This window comes from Gopherus evgoodei, chromosome 2 (assembly GCF_007399415.2).
Source record: "Gopherus evgoodei ecotype Sinaloan lineage chromosome 2, rGopEvg1_v1.p, whole genome shotgun sequence".
NCBI lineage: Eukaryota > Metazoa > Chordata > Testudines > Testudinidae > Gopherus > Gopherus evgoodei.
The window spans coordinates 248464600-248490320 of record NC_044323.1 but is presented as its reverse complement, the minus strand read 5'-3'; the positions used below and the strand labels follow the sequence as shown (position 1 = coordinate 248490320).

Genomic DNA, 25721 nt, shown 5'->3' with positions numbered 1-25721 from the left:
TGAGTGGGCTGAACCAGCGCTGGTAGCGGAATCGGCAGAAATGCGTACATCAAATCCCCTGCCCATGACTGGAGAGAGCAGAACTGATGACACCTTCTGTTCTATCTGGTGGTGAACAGGTCGACTCGGGGAGTCCCCCACTTCTGGAAGAGCGAATGGACAACCTCCAAGTGGAGCGACTGCTCATTATGGCAACAGAAAAAGTACCCGCTGAGGCGATCCGCCAGCATGTTCCGGACACCAGGGAGATGTGAAGCTTCCAGGTAGATTGCGTGCTGGATGCAAAGTCCCACAGGCAAAGTGCTCCCCGACAGAGGGCCGAGAGTGAGCTCCCCCCTGCCTGTTGACACAGAACATTGAGGTTGTGTTGTCCATCAACACATGCACTACTTGACCAGACATCTGTGGCAGGAAGATGCTGCAGGCTAGGCAGATGGCTCTGAGCTCCCTGACATTTATAAGTAATGCCAGCTCCTGTAACTTATATATAATGCCAGAGGTCAGAGGCATCCGATATCAGGGAGACCACAGGCCATGGATTCTGCAATGGCACGCCTTCCAGCACCACCCTTGGGACGGTCCACCACTTCAGAGCGATAAATTCCACGGGATTGTGACGATCTTGTCCAGATGATCCCTGGACGGGAAACAGACTGTGGCTAGCCACAGCTGAAGGGGCCGCAGCCTGAGCTTCACATGGCAGACGATATATGTGCACGCTGTCATGTGACCCAAAAATCTGAGGCAGACCCAGGCTATGGTGAGCGACTGTGCTGAGATGCTGGCAATGAGATTTGACGTTGTCTTCAACCTGTCAGGTGGTAGAAATGCCCTGGCTCGGGTACAGTTGAGTACCACTCTGATAATCCCAGTCCAAAGGATAGAGTATAACATTTATTTTTGCTCGTTTATCAACAGGCCCAAGGTGCAGCACGTGGTTTTCAGCACAGTGACACTAAGCTGGACTTGGGTCCTTGAGCGTCCTTTGATGAGCGAATTGTCAAGGTATAGGTAAATCTTGATACCATGATGTCTGAAGTAAGGTGCCATTACCGACATGCACTTGGTAAACACCCTTGTAACAGTTGTTAGGGCGAAAGGGAACATCACAAACTGGGAGTGGGCAGTCTCCACCATAAAGCACACAAAATGTCTGTGTTCATGGAATATCGATACATGGAAGTAAGCATCCTTTAAATCGACAGTGCCAAATCAGTCTCCTGGATCCAGGGAAGGGATGATGGAAGCCAGGGAGACTACGCAAAACTTCAACTTCCTGAGATATTTGTTGAGGTCTTGCAGGTCCAGGATGGGTCCTGACCCCCACTGGCCTTTGGGATTTAAAAAAAAAAACAAACAACAGGAGTAAAACTTCTTGCTCCTGAAATTTAGGAGAACTTCATCCACAGCTCCCACCTGCAGAAGGCCCTGCACCTCCTGAGTGAGCGGGCTCTCGTGAGAGGGGTCCCTGAAGAGAGACAGGGAGAGGAGACAGAAATAAACTGAAGGGCATAACCATGAGTACTGAGAACCCATTGGTCTGACATTATAGATGCCCAGGCAGGGAGGAAAAGGGACAGGTAGTTGGAGAAAAGCCAGGAAGCAGGATCCAGGACACAGGCTGGAAGGTCGCCTTCAAGCATACCCTCAAAAGGCCCACTTACCACCCTGTTGATTGCAGGTGGAGTTCAAATGAGCTGAGGACATTGGCTGGCACTTGCCCGTCTTGCAGAAGGGCTCTGACTGAGACTGACTGCTCAATCCCTGGACTGTTGTGACTTTAAACCCGCTTCCTGGCCCTGGGGTGTACAGGCCCCAGGCTGTACATGCCCCAGATCCGCAGGATTGCCCTCGAGTCTTTCAGACTGTGTAGCTTGGCATCTGTTTGTTCAGAGAACAGCACCAGGCCATTGAACAGGAGGTCCTGGATCAACTGCTGAACCTCCATGGAAAGGCCCGAGGATTGCAACTAGGACACTCACCTCATGGGGATGGCCGAGGCCATGGTTCAGGCTGCAGAGTCCGTCGCATCCGAGGCCACTTGCAGGGTCGCCCTTGCAACTGCCAGGCTCTTGTCAAGGATCGCCATGAATTCCTTCCGGAAGTCCTTAGGCAGCAAGTCTGAAGACTTGGCCATGGACTGCCAGATGTTAATCATAGCTGCCCAGCAAAGCCTGATGGTTGGCTACTCGCAGCTGGAGGCTGAATACATTTTTCTTCCAAAAAGATCAAGCCTCTTTGCCTCTATTTGTGCGTGTCATACCTGGTTGACCCTACTTTTCACGCTCATTAAAGGCCGGCACCACCAGTGAGCTTGGGACAGCATGGGTGTGTAAGTATTCATAACCTTTAGCAAGTACATAATATTTACGTTCTGCCTGCTTGGAAATGGGGAGCAGTGACAAAGGTGTCTGCCACAGGGGCTTAGTAATTTTTGCCACTCCCTCGTGCACTGGCAACGCCATCCTTGCAGGGGTCGCCGAGCTCCGCACGTCAAAGGGAAAGTCCTAGGGCTCTGTCAACTCATCTCAGGTTTGACGTGACCTTCTTCAAAAGCTCTTGGTGAGCCTGGGCATCCTCCTGGGGGACTGAGTGAGATGGCCCCATAATTGCCTCGTCAGGCGAGGATGAAGAGGCGGGTACCAGCAGGTCTGCCATAACCAATGCCTCCTCCATGGGCACCTCCATTGACCCTGAGGGATCCTCTCCAGTATCACCTTCATGTCAGTGGGGGGGGTGGGCAGGAGATCATCACCAACCTTGTCCGATGCCCCCAAGGCTGACTTATGCAATTGTGAAGGCTGCGGGAACTCCCAGGGTTTTCCAGAGGTGCCAGGGGGCAGGCTCCAGGAGGTGCCACAGGAAATGTTAGTGCCCCGATGAGTGACCCTGGTCTGCTGGCAGGGACTCTACCTCACTAGCGAAGCTCGGGGAGGAGGGACAGCGTCTGGGGAACCAGGACAGTGCCGAGGCCGACTGTCTACCCTGGTCCCAGCCCCAAGGCTCTGCTGGGGATCTGCACGAGGGCAATGACTTTCTGTGCCTCAATCTCAGAGATGGCATTTGGCTGACCAGCAACAGGAACCTGGCAATCTACACCTAACACTCAGCGAGTGGTGCCAGTCCATTGAGCGGGAGGGAGTAGGCCACTGTGCCAGGGAAAGTCGGTGTGCCTGCGGTGATCTGTACCGGCACTCCTGTGACCAGTAATGGGGCTCACAGGATTGACGGCTTGAATCACTGGAGTGGTGCTGTATGCTGGGAGAGTGGCTAGGGCACTTCCGGCACTGTGGCTGCAGAAACAGGCACACTGCTGCAGGTCTGTTCCAATTCACTGGCTATCACCCCTTCGAGCCCGAAGAGCACCACCTGGAGTCCGGGGACCGACATCAGAGACTCTGACTGTATTAATCCAAGAGATGCAGGATAATCTGTAGGACTGTATTAAAGTCCCTGACTATATTTTCTGATCCCAGACTATGGGCTGACTCGTGTCTGAGGCATAGTGGCTCTGCACAGGTGAGCGCTGGCGGGACACTCCTTCTGGTGAAGAGTGGTGCCACACTGATGGGGACCATTGGAAGGGTCCCAAGGCAGGTTTACCCCTGGAGTGGGATACCGCCGAACCAGCGTGAGTGGCACCAGTAGGGACAGGATGTCCTTTGCAGCCTGCAGGGCTTTCCACTGTAGACAGCACCACCAGGTACCGAATGTCTGTGCTGTTTTCTGGGGTCGCAGATGTGTCCTGAAGTGGGCTAGCCTGCTCACAATGGGCACTGGGATCGCCAACCCTTGGTGCAGGGGAGCTACCGCACTCAGTGGAGCACCCATAGGGACACCACTCGAAAGAAGAACCTGTGGTTTATTTCATATCGGGGGAGGGGGGGAGAAAAAACCTGAATGGAGGACAGAAATATTCTTTTGCACATCTGTCCCTCAGAGCCACATGCATCGACCATGAGACAAACGGTCAGGCCAACTCACTCAAACACTGCCAGCTCAATGTGGGAGAATGGAGGCTAAACCATCAAACTAGCACTGTTTACCCAGGGACTTGGGTCAGTTTACATACATTGCTCAGCTGTATACAAAATCCATACCCCTGAGCAATGTAGCTGGGTTGATTTACTTTTCCCATGTAAACCAGCCTTAAGCTATTCCTGGTCAGCAGCCTTTTAAGTATGAAGAACTGCCATGTCCTATACAAATGGTTCTAACAACTCCTTTCCCCAAAATAACCCACAAAAGCCATCAGGTGAGACATAAAAAGAAGCCAGCAAAATGTCTTCTACTCAGCAACCTCATCAAAAACCAATCAGTATATTCAACTTTCCAGATCCATTCTCTGTACTTATATATATTCTCTACCCTGTACCTAGTCAAACCAAGATAATAGATGAAGTTTTCAAAGGTTTCTTAGTATTTTAAAAAATTTCAAAATATTACTCTGGAAAACAAACCTAACAGCAGTCATTTCACTTGTAGTATCTGTGGCAAGGTTTACTCTTAACTGAAAGATTTTTTAAAAAATATTTAAATTACAGACTGTATTTACAACATTTTAAATATTTAAATGAGTTAATCTTTTAAATTCATAAGTCTAGAAAGTTTCAAGTAAAATGTTACTCTATTTTGAAAAGTTAGTCTGTAAATGTGGTTCCATATCAAATCTGATCAATTTACAATCTTTTGCCTTGCAGACTAAACCAGGGTTTCTTTTTCTCCATATAACACCAGTAACAAAGATACTGCAGGCCAGATAAGCTTCTCAATTAAACCAGTGCTGACCTGAAATGCCATTTTAGTCACTCTTCTGAGCAGAACTACTCTTTAAAGGCCTGATTGGCCATAATCATTTACACCTGTGCAAAGTGAATGTAAAAATGCTAACATTTCAGAAGAGGGGTATTTTACACTCACTTTGCACATGGTTAAAGCACTACACAATATGCAAGTCAGTGGCCAATAAGATTTTCTAAGGGCTTGTCTACACTGGGAATTTACCGCACTGCAACTCTCTCGCTCAGGGGTGTGAAAAAGCACCCCTAAGTGCAGCAAGTTTCAGCGCTGTAAAGCGCCAGTGTAAACAGTGCAAGGAGCTGCGCTTCCAGCGCTCATAGCTACACCCCTTGTGGAGATGGGTTTTTTTTAGAGTGCTCTCTCTCAGCGCTCTGCCGCAGCCACACAAGCCATGTTAAAGTGCTGCCGTGTGCCAGTGTAGACTAGCCCTAAGTCTTTCTTAGGAGTGAATGCAGTGAACTAAAATAGGAATTTGTTTTCCATAGTTCGTATCAGACAAATAAACCCACTACAGCCCACAATGGGATTAATACGAATTTTGAAACTAAAAAAATAAAAATAAAGACATTCATGTCATTCTTTCACTTCCTTAATTTTATGAATTAAAATATTTAAACAAATCTTTATGGAAGAAAACAGATTGGAACTCACCACTGCCTTGATATCAGATGGAAAAATATCTATGGAACTAGCACTGAATGCTAGTCTGTGTAGGAGATCATATCTAATCTCAGAACTGTACTAGAAAGTTCGGTTTTTATAGGAAATTAGCATTTAAAAATAATTTTTTACAAACATCTGAATAGTTGTATTTATTTGTAAGTGTTTCAGAAATATGGTGCATCTCCTATACACAAAATGTTGCTGTGAAGAAATGAAAGTATTTATGCAATGATATTGACTTTTATTGGTAACTGTTTTCATTTTACATATTTCAGTTCTGTTCAACTTTATACCAGTATTGCATATTTACCACACTTTGCCAGTTGACCATATCTCCTTGGGAATGACCTAGATTTCAATAGAAGAAGAGTTGCAACTCAGAATGAAGGAACTCTTACTTGTTCGCACAGCTACTCTATCTAATGCTAAAATACTCAGTCTCAAAAATGTACAAAAAAAGTTAAGAGAACATTCTTGAACTGGATAGTTTTAGGATTCCTGATACGTTTCTACCCTAGACGGTGAAGTTGTTAGCTAAACTTCTATTGGTGTGTGTGTGTGTGTGTGTGTGTGTGTGTGTGTGTGTGTGTGTGTGTGTGTGTGTGTGTGTGTGTTCGTTCAGATTAATAGTTTTGTGACTGAATCTACTCTAGTTTTTGTAACTAGCCTGCTGTTATTGTAATTAGACAATCTTTCTATCACACAGGATTATAACAACTTCAGGGCTGTCACTTTTAAGGTCTGGCACCACAAAATATAGTCAGGGACTTTAATACAGTCCTACAGATTATTTTATATCTAGTAGATTAATACTCCAATGATATTTCCCCGATTTCAAGTTCACAAACTAATTTTTTTTAGATAATCCAGTTTATGTCCTTGCTAAAGAAAAGTACCTTTTTCTTCTGTTTTACTATGTCCCAAGTGATGGAATTTGTACCACATCACTAGGGAGATGGGACCAGAAACAAAGATTTTGCTGTCATAAAATTCTTTTCAATAGTCAGTACAATTTTTTAACCGTAACTCCTAGTTTTCCCTCATTATACACCTGTTTTATGATGTTTATCTAATTGGTTGTCTCTAAATCTCCCTTGCTTGAGTTCTTATTTAAACATGCATAGTGAAAACTGTTTAAGAAAATAATAACTACTAAACAGTGATGTACCACAATCATTATCCATGTCCTATTTACTATGCCTGTGTGCCATCAGCAATGTTAAAATGAGCAAAGTTATCCAGACTAGCTAATTAAAAAATATTTAACTTATTAATGCTGTTAAACATCACCTCTATTTACTGTTAGAATGAAAAGTATTTCATTATTAATGTAAGAAATGAATACAACATCCACCTTCTTTCCAAATATAGAATAGAAATTAAATGGCAAAACATACAATAAAAGTTGCCTGGTGATAGCTCATGTTAGTCAATGGGACTACTCACAATAGTAATGTTAAGCACATGCATGTTTGCAAGATGAGGTCTGTGATAAATAATAGAAATTGTACAAAGCATGAATTACATTTTTGAAATTCCAAAAAAACTCTCAGTTATGAGAAATTTAATATCTAAAATTCTCCATTACTGAGAGATGAACTCTTTCAGGAGGATAATCTCTATCTACTTCAGTCTTTGTGTTACTGGAAGGCACTTGTTTCAACATTCAGGTTTACATTTCAGAGTGATTATGGATGTCTCAATTGTGTGAGCAACTTGCCAGAGTAAGGAGGCCTGATTTTGCAGAGGGCGGGGTGCTAAGCACTTTCTGAAAAAGTATAAATTGTTTAAGTTGTCTCAAATTTGACAACCCAAAATTGAAGCACCCCAAAAACAGTAGTCTATTTTGAAAATTTAAGTTGTAAAATGACAGTATAGCTACAGTATATATGCACTAACTATTGTCATCCCAAATTTCAAAAACAACACTCTTCCAGGTTTATTGCATACATACTAATGGCAGAATACTAACCAAAAAAAATTTTCATTTGTATACAAGCATTAGTTAAATCTTCTACAATACTTCTCCTATGGCACATATTGATCTTGAAAGCATGCTGTAATTGCATTAATTTTTCCTTCACAACTGCAACTTGCATATACCATCATTACTGAAGGCCCTGTGTGCTTTGTAGTAAGTTGGACCTAATTTCCATGTCATTTTTGTATGGCAACATACAAATTATGTCAGGTTCAACTAAGATCAAAGGGAGGCTTCCATTGAATTAAATATGGCTACTACCATCAGAGTAATATTTTGATATTACAATCAATTTATTCTAAGCTGCTCCAAGTTTTCAAATATTAAATGATAACATTTGCACTGACTATACATAATTGCACTTATAAGTTTTAATGGGGAAGCTGGAACACTTGGCAGATTAGTAGGGTGGACAGTTAAGGCCTAAGGCAGCCAGGAAACCGCAAGAGTGCTCTGGACCAGACAAATTCATCATTTTAGTCCGTCCAATTTGTATGTTGAATGAAACAAGGAGCTAATAAGGTAGAGCCCTTCAGAGATACAAATTTATATCTGCAGATGCAGATATAAATCGGTATCCGCAGAGGTGCAGGGCTCTACCAGGAACCACAGAGAAGAAAAGAGCAGCACATCGGGCCACTACTCCCAGAAGCCATTGCCCTGCGCCAGGGTGTGGCTGTACCACCCACAGCCCTGCCCACTGGGGCAAGCACCAGGCTTACCAGCGGCTGTCCCTGGTCATGCTTGTGTGTTCAAGCAGCTCGCATGCCCCCAGACAGGAGAGAGAGACCACTGCATGGAAGGGACTCCTGTCTGGGAGCGTGCAAGCCGTTTGAACTCCCACAGTCCCACATGGCAGACACTGAAATATGCTCTCTCTCTAGAAGCATGGCATACCTGCAGCACTTAGAATTCTCCTCTCCATTGCTAATACAGGACATACAATTCTCCAGTATTTCTACAGCTTAAGGGAACACTGCTACCATAGGGACTACCATGCGAAGATGTTTGAGCACAATAACTGAACGCTGATAGTGAAAAAACAATCCGAGATCATAGCTGGTGTTCATAGAGCAGTATCACATAGTGGAGAGCAATTACTGGGCCTGACAAATAAGCATTGACTGGTAGGATGGCATTGTAATGCAGATTTGGGATGATAAGCAGAACTGCAGAACTTGCGGATGCAAAAGGCCACGTTCCTGGGGTTGTGTGCTGAGCTCGCACCAGTCCTCCAGCACAGGTGCACCAAAATGGGAGATGCAGTGACAGCGGAGGAGTGGTGATCAAGCTCTGGAAACTTGGAACATTGAATTGCTACTGGTCAGCAGGCAATAATTTGGGAGTTGAAAAATCCACATTGCAAGCCAAGTATGTAAGGCCATTAACTCAGTACAGTATAGGAAATACTGGACGGACATGCAGCAATGGGGTTATCTGTGGTGGGGAGACAGATGGTATGCATACTCCTATTTTGGCACTGGGTCACCTTGCCACAGAGTATATCAACAGAAAGGGCTGCTTTTCTTTAGTAATGTAAGCACTAGTGGATCCTGTGGGGAGCTTCACTGATATCAATGCGGGTGGTCAAGGAGGTACAGAACACTTGCATCTTTAAAAACACAGGGCTTTTCAAAAAGCTGTAAGCAAAGGCAGTCTTTCCCAATTGGTTGGATTACCATTGATGTTGAAATGCCAGAAGTGATTCTGGGGGACCCAGCATATGCCTTGCTCATGCATCCGTACACTGGTCACCTCGAAAGAGCCAAGGAAAGGTTTTACTAGCTCTGCTGGTGCAGAATGACTGCTGAGTGTGCCTTTGGGTAAACTGAAGAGACACTGGTGTTGTTTACTCACTTAATTCAATCTCAATAAGAAAATCATCCCAATGATTATAGCTGCATGTTTTGTACTGCATAACATCTATGAGGCAAAGGTGGAAAAACTGCTACCAGTGTGGAGGAGTTTAGGTTGACCATTTGTCTGCTAAATTTGAACAGTCAGATGACACAAGGGCTACTAGAAGAGGCAACCATGGTGCTGTGCGGCTGAGGGAGGATTTAAAAGAGTATTTTATTGGTCACCCACAGTAGAGTTCTCTGTTGCTTTTATGAAATAGTATCTGTTCTCTGTACTTCACATTATATATTGGTACGGTCTTTGCTGCCATTACGAATTCTGTAATGCTTGGTGTATATTTATGAATTTGATTGGCACTCTGCCTTCCACTACATACGCTGCAATGCGTGATGTGAACTAATAAAAATAGTCTGGTTTTACAAAAATAGAACTTTATTGTGCGCAAAACAGCAGTTAAAATTAAACTGCAAATACACACATAGCATGTTAAATACTTTTGCCAACAATCCTAAATGAAAATGGAAGTAAACAGTAAACATGTATGTAAATAGTTCAGTGCAATGCATTGTGGCTACACACACATTGATCTGTGGTTTCAACAGGTTAGTGTAACGTGTAGAAATAGTTCTTCTTGTTGTCCCCCGGCATGGAGTGATGGGGTAAGAATGTGCAGCACAGTGCCATGTGGAATATTGGTTGTAGTTGTAGGAAGCAGTAGCCATGGCGTTCTCCAAGGACTGCAAAGATCTTTGGGACTGTAGATCAGTCATACTCTGCAACATTTGTGTTTGTTTCCTGAGCAATCCCATTATGTCCTGGTCCATTTTCTGATGTGCCTTTTGGTCCTTTTGCCTGTCCTGCAGTCACAGCTTTCTCCATTCACTTTCTCCTCGTTCACATTGTGAAGGGCGCCCCCAACACCTTTGATCATTGTGCAAGGCAACTGTGATGTGGAGGATCTCGTGGAACATATCCTCCCTAGTTTTCTTCCCTCAGGATCAGATATTCAGTGGATGTGGAGGGGTCACCCCTTTAGGCCAGCACACAAAAAGTTACTGATAAAAACAGACAGATATCCCATTAGATTTAGTCACAGCAGAAAGGGAAAGGTAAGTCTCAAAACTTCCTTTACATTATTCCAACAAATACCTTTAATAAATGCTTATCGACACTTTAGCTTTAGAGTGCCTCACTATAGCATCGCTCTCCAGCTCAAACCATAGGGAAATGGCAGTGAACATACTGGCACTATTTTCACAAGCAATGATTCTGCCTGATATCTCACTCCTGGAGGTGACAAAGGCACAAAGAGCCCACATTCTACTGGCATCTCGAAGCCACCCAGGCCCAAATGCGGATAGGCTGTTTACTACAATGGTGCCTGCTGAACTCATCACAGAGTGGCATGGAAAAGTGTCTAACTGTGATGAAAGAAACAAGGCTGAAAATCTCATGAAAATACCCTGTAAACCTCTCCTGAAAAGTTTCATCGAGATCTCTCAAGAGCATAAGAGAGTCATTCCTACTCTGGTAAACAGTATTCTGCACGCCCCCCTGCCTAGCCCAACAGGCCAAAAAACTGAAAAACAGATCCTGATTCTACCTCATTTATTCTACCACTACCTGAGTACAAGGCACAGATCTGAAATGGACTGTTTAACGAGACTGCCATACAACTCTTTTTATTTTCTAACATTACACCAGTAAAGCAATGAAAAATCAATACCTCTTGAACTGCCTAACCTATTTGTATGCTGCCATTTTTAAATAGCAAACAAAGGCAGGGGGAGGGGAGGTGAAGGAACAGATGAAGTTTGAGCAAAAGGAAAATAAAAAAAACAAACATTGCAAGGAATAATGCATATACACACTTACCTGAGTTCCCTTCCCTTTTGTCAGTAGGCTCATGTGGCTAGACTCCTGCAGAATGTCAAATAGTTCCTAGCTCGCAGCATGGTTCAAGTCCCCTGCTGACTTCCCCCCACCCACCACCACCACCGCAGTTCATGGCAGGGGTCTCAATCTTGGGTTCCTCTCAGGTACCCATCATTATTTGTGAATGTTGGTGGGTTAACTGCCAACTACAGCACACAATTCATTGTAAAAGCAACAGATCTGCAGGGCAGAACCACATTTCTTGTTGCCTTCCCTCGCTTTGATATTACTAGCAGACTTCTTTTGCTTTCATGTTGCACTGCTGCTGATCCCCGCTGTGCCCCTTTGCCATTGTCCCCTGTGCAATCTGCTCATAGATGATGATGTTTCTATGGCTGGTCCATAGCTGTGCTTGCAGAGCCTCTTTTCCCCACAAGCCAAGCAGATCCAGTACTTCTTGCCTATTCCAGGCAGGAGTAACTCTAGTAGCTTTCTGTGTTGAAGCTGGCATGGTCAGCAGAGGAGCTGGATCCACACAACAAAATGAGAGCTGCCAGGTATGCTCTATAAGAAGGGCAATGAGGAAAAGGCATTTCAAAAGACACACAAGAATTTTAAAGGGGTGGGTGGACTTCTGGACTCTGGGGCCCCTGGGCAGTGGAGTTCAAAATTGTGACCAGAGAAGTCACTGTCTCAGGGAGAGGGTACTTGAGGGACAGGTGCTGGAAGATTGTTAGGGTCAACACAACTAAGGCACCATCTACACTCACTCTCCTGAGGAGGTCAACCATGGCTCTGCACCGCTTTGGGAAGTAGTGTTACTGCATCACTGTAATAGGCCACTTACATGGGCAGAGGACAAGTTTAAGCATAGACACATGAATAGCATGGTTGAAACAAGCGGACTTACGTCAGCCTAACTTTGTAGACCAGGCCTCAGTATTGCATGCCTATGGTATTCAATCATACCTGTTCCCAGCTCCCAGTACTAACCTGGCCCATCACGCTTAGTGAGACGTGACAGGAATTCAGTGAACCTCTCCTGGCATAGAACTAATTTGTCCTGTCTGGGACTCTTGCACTAGCATCTCTGTGGAAGGTAGTCCCTTCCATGACAGTTCATCCCACACAACCATACCAAGTTTCACATCCCAGACAGTACTGCCCAAACTGTCCTAGAGTGCCACTTAGGCAGACAGGTAGATGGTAGTGGGGATATACTTCTGATGTGCTTAACCTTTTCAATATTGCACACACCACTCACACTTCCAAAAGAGGAGCCCCTCTGTGGCCCTACACCAAGCAAAAGGTAATTTGAGAGCACTACTGTGCACAGCATGCATATTGCCCAAGGAGAGGAATCAGTTCAAGAGTCAATGCCTGTTCCCCTGAGCCACCATGGGAATACATTGCTCAGTGAGCATCACTCAAAAATATTCCAGAGGAAGCAATGGCTCAGACTGCTTGCAGAGATGCACACTGATATACCAAAGTATTTGTAGTACAGTAACTTTTGAAATATGTGTAAACTGGTTCTAATTACCACTGAGTATCTAAACTTGGCATAATCCAGCTATACGCTACCGGATGATCAGCTACCTTAGGTTTTAGCTCTGGATTAAGAAAGTTATAGAATCTGAAGATTTTAAAAGCAGCTCAATCTGGGGGGAAACTCTGTCTCAGAAACTCCTTGAACAAATGGCACCAAAATTTGCACCACAGTCTCTATCCCAGTCCCTTCCTTCTGTATACCAATTTTCAAGACAATTTCTCTATTCATGTGAATTTTAGAGCACTTTGAAAATTAAAGACAGTTCATATGGCGGTGAGGAGAGGGAGGGATAGGATGAAGTATCTCAGGAATCCCTTGACCAAGTTATTCCTAATTTATATCAAAAGGTCAAACCACCATCTTTGCTGCATGCCATTTTTCAAGACACACTCCATATGCAGAAGGGTTTTAGAGCACTCTGAACATTAAAATCAGCTATTTATTGAGGATGTGGGGTGTTATATATGAAGAAATTCTTGACCAAATGATGCCACACTTACTCTTATATCTGTATCCCAGACTTTATGTGGAGTGAATTTGGATATGAATCTGAACATGCATGTGGATTTTAGAGCATTTTGAATTATCAGCTTTTAAACAAAAAGTTCTAACTTCAGGGCCAAACAGTGACATGCAGGAATCACTATAAGAGATCAGATCAATGTTGTCTGATTGCAGAAATGCGAAATATCCTGTACAACTGTGGAATAACTTGGCCCCAGGAAAGATTTTCTTCCTCATAAGAGGCCAGCATATCCCCTGAAACAGGAGGGCACTATATTACTAACTTTTTAAATTATATTTTATGTAACTCGTTTTATCTACATAAAAATCTAATCCTTATTTTTAACCCTAGTAGGTCTATTGAGCTCAACAATATCTTGTAGCAATGAGTTTCACAGGTTACATAAAACAATTTAAAGTTGGGTTGCTTTTCAATTTCATTGACTAACCCCTTTCTCAAAGTTCTATGAGAAAAGAAAGGAAACATGGACAATGTACTGTCTCTATTCCGCTCACTGTTCTGTATACTTCTATCATGTCCCCTCTTATTTAGCTCCTCCCTAAACTAAAAAGTAACAATATTTTCACTTGTGGAAATCTTCATTATTGTAATCATTTTTTGGGCCACTCCTGTTTTTTCTCTAACTGGAGCCAGGGAAAGGGACCTAGTTCTAGAAACATTTCTCAAAAGCTGTTTTCTTGCGGCCACAGTCTTCTGGGCTGTGATGTGGGGGTGGGAAGCAAAGCAGCGGCCTCTCCCCTCCATTGTTCCTAGCTGCACTGCCTTAGTGTTGATTGCTGGGGCCGCCAGCAGGGGTTGGGCCCTGCCCCCCTCTGGAGACACCTGGGGTACAACCCTGGAGGAGCAGGCAGTCAGTGGGTTCCCCACCTTCTCAGGGACATTGGGACTTAGGCTTTGGACTCTAGCCCTGGGGCAGCAGGGTAGCAGGCTCTGGCTGAAGGGCTTCAGGCTCCAGTTGCACAATGGTGGGCCCCAGGCTCCAGCCGCATGGCTTCGGGCTCTATCCGGCTACAGGGCTTCATGCAGCCCCTCCACTGCCTCCACCAGCCACATTGCCCCCAGCCCTCACTGTCACCCATCCAGGGCTTAATTAGTCCCCAGGCTTGCCAGGGCTAAGTAATTCTGCTGAGAAAAACAATATTTGTATGTTTGGTAATATCACTTTTCACAACTGACTTACTAATTAGCAATAAATAAATTACAATGATTGGGACGTGTATATTTGCATATTTGTTTTTCCTAAAGCTAATTAAATACTTTAGGAAAAAGTGTGAGTAAGAGTTGGTGGCCACGCTCTGAGGCCACCAAAGTGGTTTGAGCATTGGCCTGCTAAACCCAGGGTTGTGAGTTCAATCCTTGAAGGGGTCATTTAGGGATTGGTCCTACTTTGAGCAGGGGGTTGGACTAGGTGACATCCTGAGGTCCCTTCCAACCCTGATAGTCTATGATTCTATGAATTTGTCTTGAGAACCTATAGTAGTGGCTGATCCTGGTACAAGAGTCAAAAGACTATCATGATGGCATAATTGTTAGGCAGCAATCAACTTCTTCTCTGCTAATAAAGAGGGATCGAGGGTGGTTCAGAAAAAAAATTGTCATATTCTGCTTGCTGCCTAGTTAAATTTACCAAGACCCCAAGTGCTGAACATGGAATACAAGCAACATCAGAAAGGCTGTGTCTCCTGAAAACTTCCATGGAACAAGAAAAATGCTAGTAAGGGGGGGGGAGACGGACGACAAAAAGTCCACAAAGCAGATAAACAATTTTATCAAGCGTATGCTTAACTTCAGGTTTTTTTTGAAAGTTTTTTCAATCAAACATCTCTGTAAGCGCACACTGATATCTTATTAATGGTAGTTAAGTTTGAAGAAAAACTCTGCAGCAAAGTGCATATCAGTTTATGAACTACAGATTTATTTTGTTGGCACTTTTATAATTGAAAAAACAGTGCATTACTGAAACTAAAAGGTGCTTCCACAATTACAGTGCCCCACAATACACTAAACAGATGAAGGGGCTTATCTGAAACAAGGGTAAATGAGGGAGTGCAGAAAAGTTGTTAAACTTCTACAGTAGCAGGGATCACACTGGCACAGGTGGTCACCCTATTCCTCTAATTAATTAATTAATTAATTGTCAAATGCCATCTGGCCCTGAGCATCCTAAATACTAATTATCCATAAGTAATAGGAGGGATAAAAGTCTTCTCTCAAGTATCTTTTTCAAAACACTAATTTTTCCTCTTCACTTAATCCTAGCACTTCTCTCTCAGTAGAACAGTAGTGCTCTTATGTATGAGTGCAGATAGTTTCCCTGGAATCAGTAGCCTTGTTTTATAGATAAACACTCATGGTTATGACATGGTGGTAAATTGAAATATGGTTTAGTTAATTTGTTAGGAATAACAGTTTCTGCCTTATCTGGCCATAAAAGCAATGATAAACTCTAATTAAGTCACATATTAAAACAGGTCTAAAAAACATGACAGACACTTACTAGCCAGAGACTGATACAGAAGATGAAGGGAATTGTCAATCTAGCAGGGCCAATGGCAAAGTACTGGAGAAAAGCCAAATCACTCCTTGCTACTGGGAAAGAGGAAGGTGCTGTGATTCGTATGAAAATGCCCTCACAGCATACTTATAGACTCCACCTTTCCTATAGGTCTTTGACTACTAGCTAGTGAACACCCTCCTAGAGCAGGGGTCTCAATCTTTTTCTTTCTGAGCCCCCCACTCCTCAACATGCAATAAAAATGTCATGGTCCACCTGTGTCACAATAACTGTTTTCTGCATATAAAAGCCAGGGCCAGTATTAGGGGGTATCAAGCAGGGCAACTACCTGGGGCCCCATGCCACACAAGCCCCCACAAAGCTACATTGCTCAGGCTTCGGCTACAATCCTGGGGCCCTGGCAGGGTTCCGGGCTTCAGTCCCATGTGGTGGAGCTTTGGCTTTCTGCCCTAGGCCTCAGTGAGTCTAATGCTGGCCCTGCTTGATGGCCCCGCTAAAACCTGCTTGTGGTTCCCCAGAGAGCTCCAGGCCCCTGGTTGAGAAACACTGTCCTAGAGTACTGCTTTTCGGGTAGGAAGAAGGAGCTTTCTTTCCCATTTCTCTCAAGATGACATGGTGGAGTGTCCACTGCCTTTGCCAGTGCTCCCTTGAAAATACCACCTCTTTTTATAGCAGGCTTACAAGTCATAACAATTTATAAAAAACAAAACAAACAAAAACTATGCATCACTTAAGAAAAAAATTTTGAGGTGGAGGCGGAGGAGTGGCTTTCCAAATGTGACCTGACTGTAACTAATGCAGTGTTGCCTTTGAGAGTCTGCAGACAGCTCAAAATAATGACTGAGATGTGAATTCTCCTGCTGCCATTTGTTACATGCAGTAGTTAATGCCAATGCACAACAATCATGGCACTTTAGAAGTCAGCATTAACTATTCCACTGCTGATCAGCTGAGCTGATAGGAAGAGAAATGGGGTGGGATTCTGAAAGAGATAGAGAAAAAAAGATGAGGGAAGATAGGGAACAGAAAAGGAAAGGATGATGAAGGCAGGAAAAAAAAAGCAAGAACAGTAGTGATCCTAAAGGAGAATATAAAATCATTCTTACTTAATATGACAATAAAAAAAACAAATAAAAATACAAGTTTATTTACTACACAGGGCCACATTCCCTGGTGGTTCTTTGTGAAAATCTCCCACAACCATCTGTGGGAGTTTGGCTGCGGATTAAAGATAATAGATAGTCCTAAATTTATATTCTGATCCACTAATCATAATTAAACATGGAATTCAGCCTCCTGTATAGAATGAATTTGGCAGCTCTGATTTATGGCTTTCATAAAATGCAGCAGAGTAAAAAGGACAGGATTCTTATTACTTTAATTGCTGCTATTTAGAACACTGTGACCAGCAATGAAACTAGTGAAACTGACCACAGCTCTATTACTTTCATTCCACTGTTTGGAAAAGCTGTGGACAGCAGCCATAGCACAGGTGCTGCCTGTCCGCAAACTTGGGAAGGCTGCACTGCATCAGTTGCATAAGCAAACATGAGGGCTAGAAATCTATTTTTTATTAATTAAAAAGGTTACATTTTGCAAAAGCTGATAGGTTAGAATCCCACTTGACCCAGAAAATTTCCAATTTATTACTGGCAACTACATTTTTCAAGCCCTGTCTTAACTACCCAGTGAAAATCTCTGAATTTCTGAAAATGTCAGTTGTTAAAGAGTAGAGTGGTTAACAGTCCACTGAGTAACATGACTGATACTTCTGGAGAACAAGGGAAGGGGGAGAGAGACTTTGAAGAATGGGCATGCAAGAAGTTACACACAGTACAGCTAGGTTTTAAAAGGAGATTTAACTTATAATTTACATACTTTAAGGTAATACAAGTAAAAAACTGTAACAGTATTCCTATTAACAGAGTTCATATATTAGTGTAATCATTGCTTTGTTTTCAGCTTGAATGGAAAAGTGGCATACTTACTTACCAAGTTGGTCAAGTAAAGTACTGAAATGACAACTAAGCAGTCTGGATTTTTAAAGTTTTTTGCCTTTTTTCTGTTGGCTTCATTTTCTGCATCCTAGTTTTAGGATGGATATCTTAAAGAAGCACTCAACACCTAGTTTTGGTTCTAAATTTATATCCATTTTTATTCTGTAAAGTCTGTTTAATTTATTAATTTCTTAATATTAAAACAAGTTTATTAATTTATTTGAGAAAAGAGCAAAGAAGTGGGAGGAAGACTCATCTCCTGGCCCTCTAGTTTGGCCACAATAAGAAAAACAGTGGAAAGGTTAAGAGGACCTCTCTCAGCCTCCACCATTTTCTTTTCAAGAGAGAGGGAGGAAGGTGATTGGGACGGTGTTCCAACTCAGCATTCATGCCTGGAACGCTGAGAAGGAGGAGGGGTAACAAAACAGGCAGGTATTTCTCCCTCCTCTTTCAGTGTGTTCCACAGAGCCAGGAAAGCAAGAAAGGACAAGGGTATTGGAGAACAACAGGACCACTATGTCTCCATGACTCCTTCCAGGATCTGGGGAGCAGCAGATTACCTCCCTCTGAGATCCTTCCAGAGTGCCCTGCTAGCACAGGCAACAAAACAGAGCTCATTTTAAATCTAGTCTCAAATTGGTGTACAAGTTTGCTGACATTTTATTTGTTTCATTAACATATTTTTAGTACCAGATTCTAAAAACTATTACTTTTATTACCTCAAAATATTCATTAAACTTCAGAGATACAAACTGAGGCCCACAATTGGCAGATTGTAGGATCTAGCATCTGCCCACTTGGAGCAAACTCTTACACATATGAATAGCTTTACACATATGCATATGTTCAGATGTATAATGGCATAACCCTAAAAACATTACAGGGCATAGGAATGACTCACAAAGCACTACGGTATCCAGCGGCATTTTCAGGATCAGACCATTATAATAAAGTCTAATGTATTGTATACACCACCACATGGGGAAGAGAGGTAATGGCTTAACAGTGCTAAAAATTCAGCTGGTTTTACAAGCAACAGGAGTATAGCGTATTTTGGTTCTCTCATTTCACTCATGTCTTAGGAACGAGTTGAAGTAAGCTATTGTGATTTTGAAAGGTGTTTTCACCAGCCACCTCCTCCCCAAAAATAAATAAACAAACCATGAGAAGCTTTCATTCTGTGAAAGCCCTCACCCCTCATTTGATCATAGTTTAGTAGAACACTGAAATACATTAACTGAGTTCATATGTAGATGAAATTCACTTGTGAGTCACTCAGGTTATCAAATTCCATTTAATGAAAATCTCACGGAGTTTGTGAAAAATTATAACAGGTCATCAACAGTCAATTTATTCCTTCCCTAACAAAAATGTTAATATCACAAGCAAAATGTAAGGTTGAATTATTTTTTAATCGGAAGTGCTATGCATCTGTTCATATGTTAACTATACTAAATATATGACAGCAAAATCTAGTGAGATAATTGTAGTTATAATTGTGTAACCTAGATATCTACTCAAGAATACCCTTCTGGTGAGTTTTCTATAGGAATACAGGATCACCATGAAATATGAATATAACTTTTGGCCGTATTTGTAGAACTTTGTCAAAGATTTAAGCATTCTGCTAACAAATTCATTATACTATTTTTGTCCTATCTCCTATTCTGCTAGATTATTTTAACTCAACTGTTTGTGTAATAGGTGGTACAGAAAGATGAATGCCTTGAAAATGTAGTTCAATTTAGATTGGTTTTAAAATAAGATAGGTATATAGAAAGAGTAAGTGAACGCTGTAATAGCTCACTATAGCATTTATAATATAAAGCAATTCATTGGTGAACGTTTCTGCTACATTACTGAGATATTTAAAATCAAAATATCACTACTCAACGAGTCAGGACGTTTTAAACAGCACCCGAAAGCTTCCCCAGGCACTTCTAACTTGGGCATTAACAGCAACAACTCTCCCTCCAGCCCCATCACGCGCTATATGGGAGCCCTATATCTCAACTGCCAGTGGGGGGCAGGATGGGGGAGACAGGTTGCAGGGCCACAGTCCTTCGCAGGAGAGGTGTGGGGCGTCCCCTGCCCCGGTGGGGCGGAGGGAAGGCCAACAGAAATGTAACAATCGCCCTCTCCTCCTCTTTCACCTCTCTAGGTATAGAGCCATGGGCCGCCTCTACGACTGCACCGCTGCGTTCCCATACCGCTCAGCACGGACTCGGGTCAGCTCAGCCCCATCTACCCCCTGGCAGACCAGGAAAGGGAACAAACAAGGTTACGCGCCTGACACAGGATACCACAGGGACCCTCCCCCTACACTCCCAGCGGTGCAGGGGCGCAGGGCCAGCGGCCACCCCCACCGCGCTCCCAGCAGGGGCCAAGGGGGGGCAGCCCTGGTACGGCTCCCCTTCGCCATTTTGACCCGAGCGTCCCCACTGACAGGGGCAGCGCCTGTCGGCCCAGAGACACCCTCTCTCCCCCCCTCACAGCGGCGGGAGGAGAAAGTGTCCGCTCCGCGTCCCTCTTCCAGAGCAGGCGAGAAGGGGCCCCGCAGCCGCCCGTCTACTCGCCCAGCCGGGCTGTCAGGCCAGACCCCCAGGGAAGCGGCTCTGGCAGAGCCTGTTTGTGTCCTTACCGTGGAACGAAAGCCGCCGCTGCCCCCTCTCCGCCAAGGCTCCTCACCCCTCCGCCGCACAGAATGATGCCATCTCACGGCACAGGCATCGGCGGCTCGCGCACAACAACCGCCTCCCCCCCGCCAGCCGTCGCGCGCCCCCAACTGCCAGCGCCGACCGAGCCGGACCCTGAGCGCGCGCTTCTGCGCGCGCCCGCCAGGGGAACAGGAACTTGTAGGAGCAGCAGCTTCTGCCTCCTCGGCCTGAACCAACTTCTCTGCGGGGGGGACTAGGCCAACCTCTCCCGCGAAAGGAAGCGGCGAGGGCTTACGCTGCAAGGGGTTGAACCAACTGAGTGCCCCGAACTGAACCAACCTCTATAGAGACGGGAGCTGGAGGTCGGGGGGTTTCGCCCTGATCACCGTGGCGGGGTCCAGCTGGTGAGGGGTGAGCGTGGCATAGGCAGCGATGCCGTTTAGAGGCAATGAACCGAAGCAGCTTCTGTGCTGGGCGAGGCAATTAAGCGAGCGGGCCCTAGTACCTTGTACTTGGTTCACCAAGTAATAGCTGCCTGCCTCCGCCTTCGTGCCCCTTGGATACGGTTAAACCCCATCGCCACTTCCACCCACTAGGTGATTATAGGGCTCGGTTGTTGTAGGAGGGCCTGGAGCAGCTGTGGTATGTTCGAGTGTGTGGGGGTTAACGGGGTTATATATAAAAGAAAAGCTATTCACTGCCCTTCAAGATACTAGGGAACTAGTGACAGCACAGAAGAGTGAAAGCTGAGCCCAAGGGAAAGGAAGGGACTGGATTTAGCTTAGGCCTAGTCTGCATATAGATTTTGTACCAGGTTTACAATTCTGGTTGAGAGGTTTAACTTTTCACCAAGCATTACGGGACTGGCACTTAAGAGCCCCAGACAATTGTGCTATGTAGGCACTGTAGAAACACAGAATAAAGTCCCTATAGTTATACTAGTACAGCCCCTAGTGCAGATGCAGTTATTATGGCAGTAAGAGTCCTTATACCAGATACAGCTTATTCCACTTCCCCTAAGGGAAGCAGTTATACTAGTATAAAGCACATGTACTGATAGAACTGCACCTGCAGTGGTGAAGAAGATTGTACCACTTAACTGTTGTATTTAGATAAGGCCTTTGGAATGGACTCATTCATTAGAGATTTGACACCCTGCTCTTTAAAGTAAGGAACAAGACCCTGGCCCCAGCATTTACCATTAGACAGTAATCATTTCTAAGTTTACAAAAAAAAAACACTTTTAAGATTATTTCTGGGCATTGTGAGGACTCAGTTGGAAAAATAAGCTACAGACTGTTAAAAAAAATCACTTGCTGTTCATCTTTAAGAAATGTTTTTGACTAAGCTTTTCTAGACAATAGAACGGAAAAGTAGGGTCTCTCTTAACCAGATACAGTGGTAGGTGTTTCTGTAAACTAAAAATAGTGGGTATTTATATGAATTTTTACACAGTAATTGTAGCATGGGAGATGTGGGCTGTGGACTCAAACTCAGAAATCTGTTGAAGGCAGTAAAAAATAGCAGACTTTACTTAAAAACATAATAGATTGATTTGACTTACAAAGTTCAGGAACTATGGCTATCCTTTTATAAATCCCAGCCTTAAGTTAAAGAAAGTAGCAGGCAACCTTCCAATCTTAAGTCTAAGTATAAAATCCTGGTTTGAATTGACTGATTTCTTTCTTCCTCTTTTTTATGCTTTATAGCAGTGGTTCTCAAAGTTGGTCCACCACTTGTTCAGGGAAAGCCCCTGGTGGGCTGAGCCGATTTGTTTACCCACCACATTCACAGGTTCGGCCGATTACAGTTCCCACTGGCCGTAGTTCACCACTCCAGGCCAATGAGGGCTGCAGGAAGCGGTGCAGGCCCTGGGATATGCTGGCTGCCCTTCCACCAGCCCCCATTGGCCTGGAGCGGTGAAATGCGGCCAGTGATCGGCTGAACCCACAGACACGGCAGGTAAACAAACTGATTCGGCCCACCAGGGGCTTTCTCTGAACAAGTGGTGGACCAGCTTTGAGAACCACTGCTTTATAGCAAAGTCAGCTCATCTACTGAGTATATTACTGCCAGCTGCTATATTCCCCATACATTCATGCCAATATAGTCTCTTACCCTCCTCTATATCCTTAAAAAAAAAGTAGAAGTTTTTTCCCAAGTCTCACTAAATCCCTCATAGTATATTCTATCACCTGAGAGCATCTAAATGTTTCATAAAGAGCCTTTCTGTGAACGCTGCTTCCATTCCCATATCATGTGATCAGTGGTGCCTTTACCTCTGTTACATAACCTATCTTTGTGTCTATTCAGTAAATATAAATTATTATTCAAACAACAGTGACCAGTTAGCAGTCTAAATATGAGTACGTCACTGATTCTTTCATAACTGGAGTAGTGCATTATCCTCTATGTTGCGCCATACGTCATAGCATAGTCTTCCTCTTTTCCCCTTGGTCCACAATTCTTGCCATTCATTCCCAGCTGAATTTTTAGCACCATTAAGCCATTACCTCTCTTCCCCATGTGGTGGTGTATACAATACATTAGACTTTATTAGCAGCAAAGAATCCTGTGGCACCTTATAGACTAACAGACGTTTTGGAGCATGAGCTTTCGTGGGTGAATACCCACTTCCTCAGATGCATGTAATGGAAATATCCAGGGGCAGGTATATATATGTGTGCTAGCAAGCAAGCTAGAGATAACGAGGTCAGTTCAATCAGGGAGGATGAGGCCCTGTTCTAGCAGTTGAGGTGTGAAAACCAAGAGAGGAGAAACTGGTTCTGTAATTGGCAAGCCACTCACAGTCTTTCTTCAATCCTGAGCTGATGGTGTCAAATTTGCAGATGAACTGAAGCTCAGCAGTTTCTCTTTGAAGTCTGGTCCTGAAGTTTTTTTGCTGCAGGATGGCCACCTTAAGGTCTGCTATAGTGTGGCCAGGGAGGTTGAAGTGCTCTCCTACAGGTTTTTGTATATTGCCATTCCTAATGTCTGATTTGTGTCCATTTATCCTTTTCCATAGAGACTGTCCAGTTTGGCTGATGTACATAGCAGAGGGGCATTGCTGGCATATGATGGCGTATATTACATTGGTGGATGTGCAGGTGAATGAACCAGTGATGGTGTGGCTGATCTGGTTAGGTCCTGTGATGGTGTCGCTGGTGTAGATATGTGGGCAGAGTTGGCATCGAGGTTTGTTGCATGGATTGGCTCCTGAGCAAGAGTTATTATGGTGTGGTGTGCAGTTACTGGTGAGAATATGTTTCAGGTTGGCAGGTTGTCTGTGGGCAAGGACTGGCCTGCCACCCAAGGCCCGTGAAAGAGTGGGATCATTGTCCAGGATGGGTTGTAGATCCTTGATGATGCGTTGGAGGGGTTTTAGCTGGGGGCTGTATGTGATGGCCAATGGAGTCCTGTTGGTTTCTCTCTTGGGTTTGTCTTGCAGTAGGAGGCTTCTGGGTACACGTCTGGCTCTGTTGATCTGTTTTCTTATTTCCTTGTGCGGGTATTGTAGTTTTGAGAATGCTTGGTGGAGATTTTGTAGGTGTTGGTCTCTGTCTGAGGGGTTAGAGCAGATGCGGTTGTACCTCAGTGCTTGGCTGTAGACAATGGATCGTGTGATGTGCCCGGGATGGAAGCTGGAGGCATGAAGGTAGGCATAGCGGTCGGTGGGTTTTCGATATAGGGTAGTGTTAATGTGACCATCACTTATTTGCACCGTGGTGTCAAGAAAGTGGACCTCCCATGTAGATTGGTCCAGGCTGAGGTTGATGGTGGGGTGGAAGCTGTTGAAATCATGGTGGAATTTTTCCAGAGTCTCCTTCCCATGGGTCCAGATGATGAAGATGTCATCAATGTAGCGTAGACAGAGAAGGGGTGTGAGTGGACGAGAGCTGAGGAAGCGTTGTTCCAGGTCGGCCATGAAGATATTGGCATATTGTGGGGCCATGCGGGTGCCCATAGCAGTGCCACTGATCTGGGAGATATATATTGTCATCAAATTTGAAATAGTTGTGTGTAAGTATAAAGGCACAGAGCTCAGCAGCCAGTTGTGCTGTGGCATCATCAGGGATAGTGTTCCTGACAGCTTGTATTCCATCTGTGTGTGGGATGTTTGTGTAGAGAGCCTCTACATCCATGGTGGCTAGGATGGTGTTTTCTGGGAGGTCACCAATGCATTGTAGTTTCCTCAGGAAATCAGTGGTGTCGCGGAGATAGCTAGGAGTGCTGGTGGCATAGGGTCTGAGTAGAGAGTCCATATATCCAGATAGTCCTTCAGTGAGAGTGCCAATGCCCGAGATGATGGGGCGTCCAGGATTTCCGGGTTTGTGGATCTTGGGTAGTAGATAGAATAACCCTGGTCGGGGCTCTAGGGGTATATTGATTTCTTCTGGTGTTAGTGTAGGGAGTGTCCTGAGTAGATGCTGTAGTTTCTTAGTGTATTCCTCAGTGGGATCTGAGGGAAGTGCCTGTAGAATTTTGTATTGGAGAGTTGTCTGGCTGCCTCCTTTTGATAGTCAGACCTGTTCATGATGACAACGGCACCTCCTTTATCAGCCTCTTTGATGATAATGTCAGGGTGGTTTCTGAGGCTGTGGATGGCATTGCGTTCTGCACGACTTAGGTTGTGAGGCAAGCAATGTTGTTGTTCCACGATTCCTGCCTGTGCACGCCGGCGGAAGCATTCAATGTATAGGTCCTGGCTGTCATTTCAACCCTCAGGAGGAGTCCATGTGGAGTTCTTTTTCTTGTGCTGTTGGTGGGAGGGCACCCGTGTATCACTGCACTGTTCAGTGTTGTCCTGGAAGTATTCTTTGAGTTGGAGACGGCGAAAGTAGGCTTCCAGATCGCCACAGAACTGTATCATGTTGGTGGGGGTGGCAGGGCAGAAAGAGAGTCCCCGAGATAGGACAGACTTTTCTTCTGGGCTGAGTGTGTAGTTGGATAGATTGACGATATTGCTGGGTGGGTTAGGGGTACCACTGTTGTGGCCCCATGTGGCAGGTAGGCGTTTAGACAGCTTACAGTCCTTTTTCCTTTGAAGAGAGGTGAAGTGAGTAATGTAGATCTCCTGTCTTAGTCTAGTGAAGTCCGTTTGTATAGAAGTTTGGTTATTAATGAGAGTCTCCAGGTTGGAGAGCTCTTTTTTGATGTTTTCCTGTTTGCTGTATAGGATGCTGATCAGGTGGTTCCTCAGTTTTTTTGATAGAGTATGACATAATCTCTCACTGTGGACTGTGTAGTATGTAGATAGCAGTGGATTTTTTACCTTTAGTCCATTTGGTATGATGT

General features: G+C 44.4%; 1 protein-coding gene across 3 annotated transcripts in view; it reads right to left on the bottom strand.

Moving 5' to 3' along the window:
• The window catches only part of WWP1 (WW domain containing E3 ubiquitin protein ligase 1), a 160459-nt gene extending 139862 nt beyond the window's left edge, over nt 1-20597 (bottom strand). For all 3 annotated transcript variants that reach the window (XM_030553396.1, XM_030553398.1, XM_030553397.1), the window contains exon 1: nt 20411-20597. The gene's annotated coding sequence lies outside the window, so the exon portion shown is untranslated. The remainder of the gene's footprint in view (nt 1-20410) is intronic.
• Nucleotides 20598-25721: the final 5124 nt, after the last annotated feature.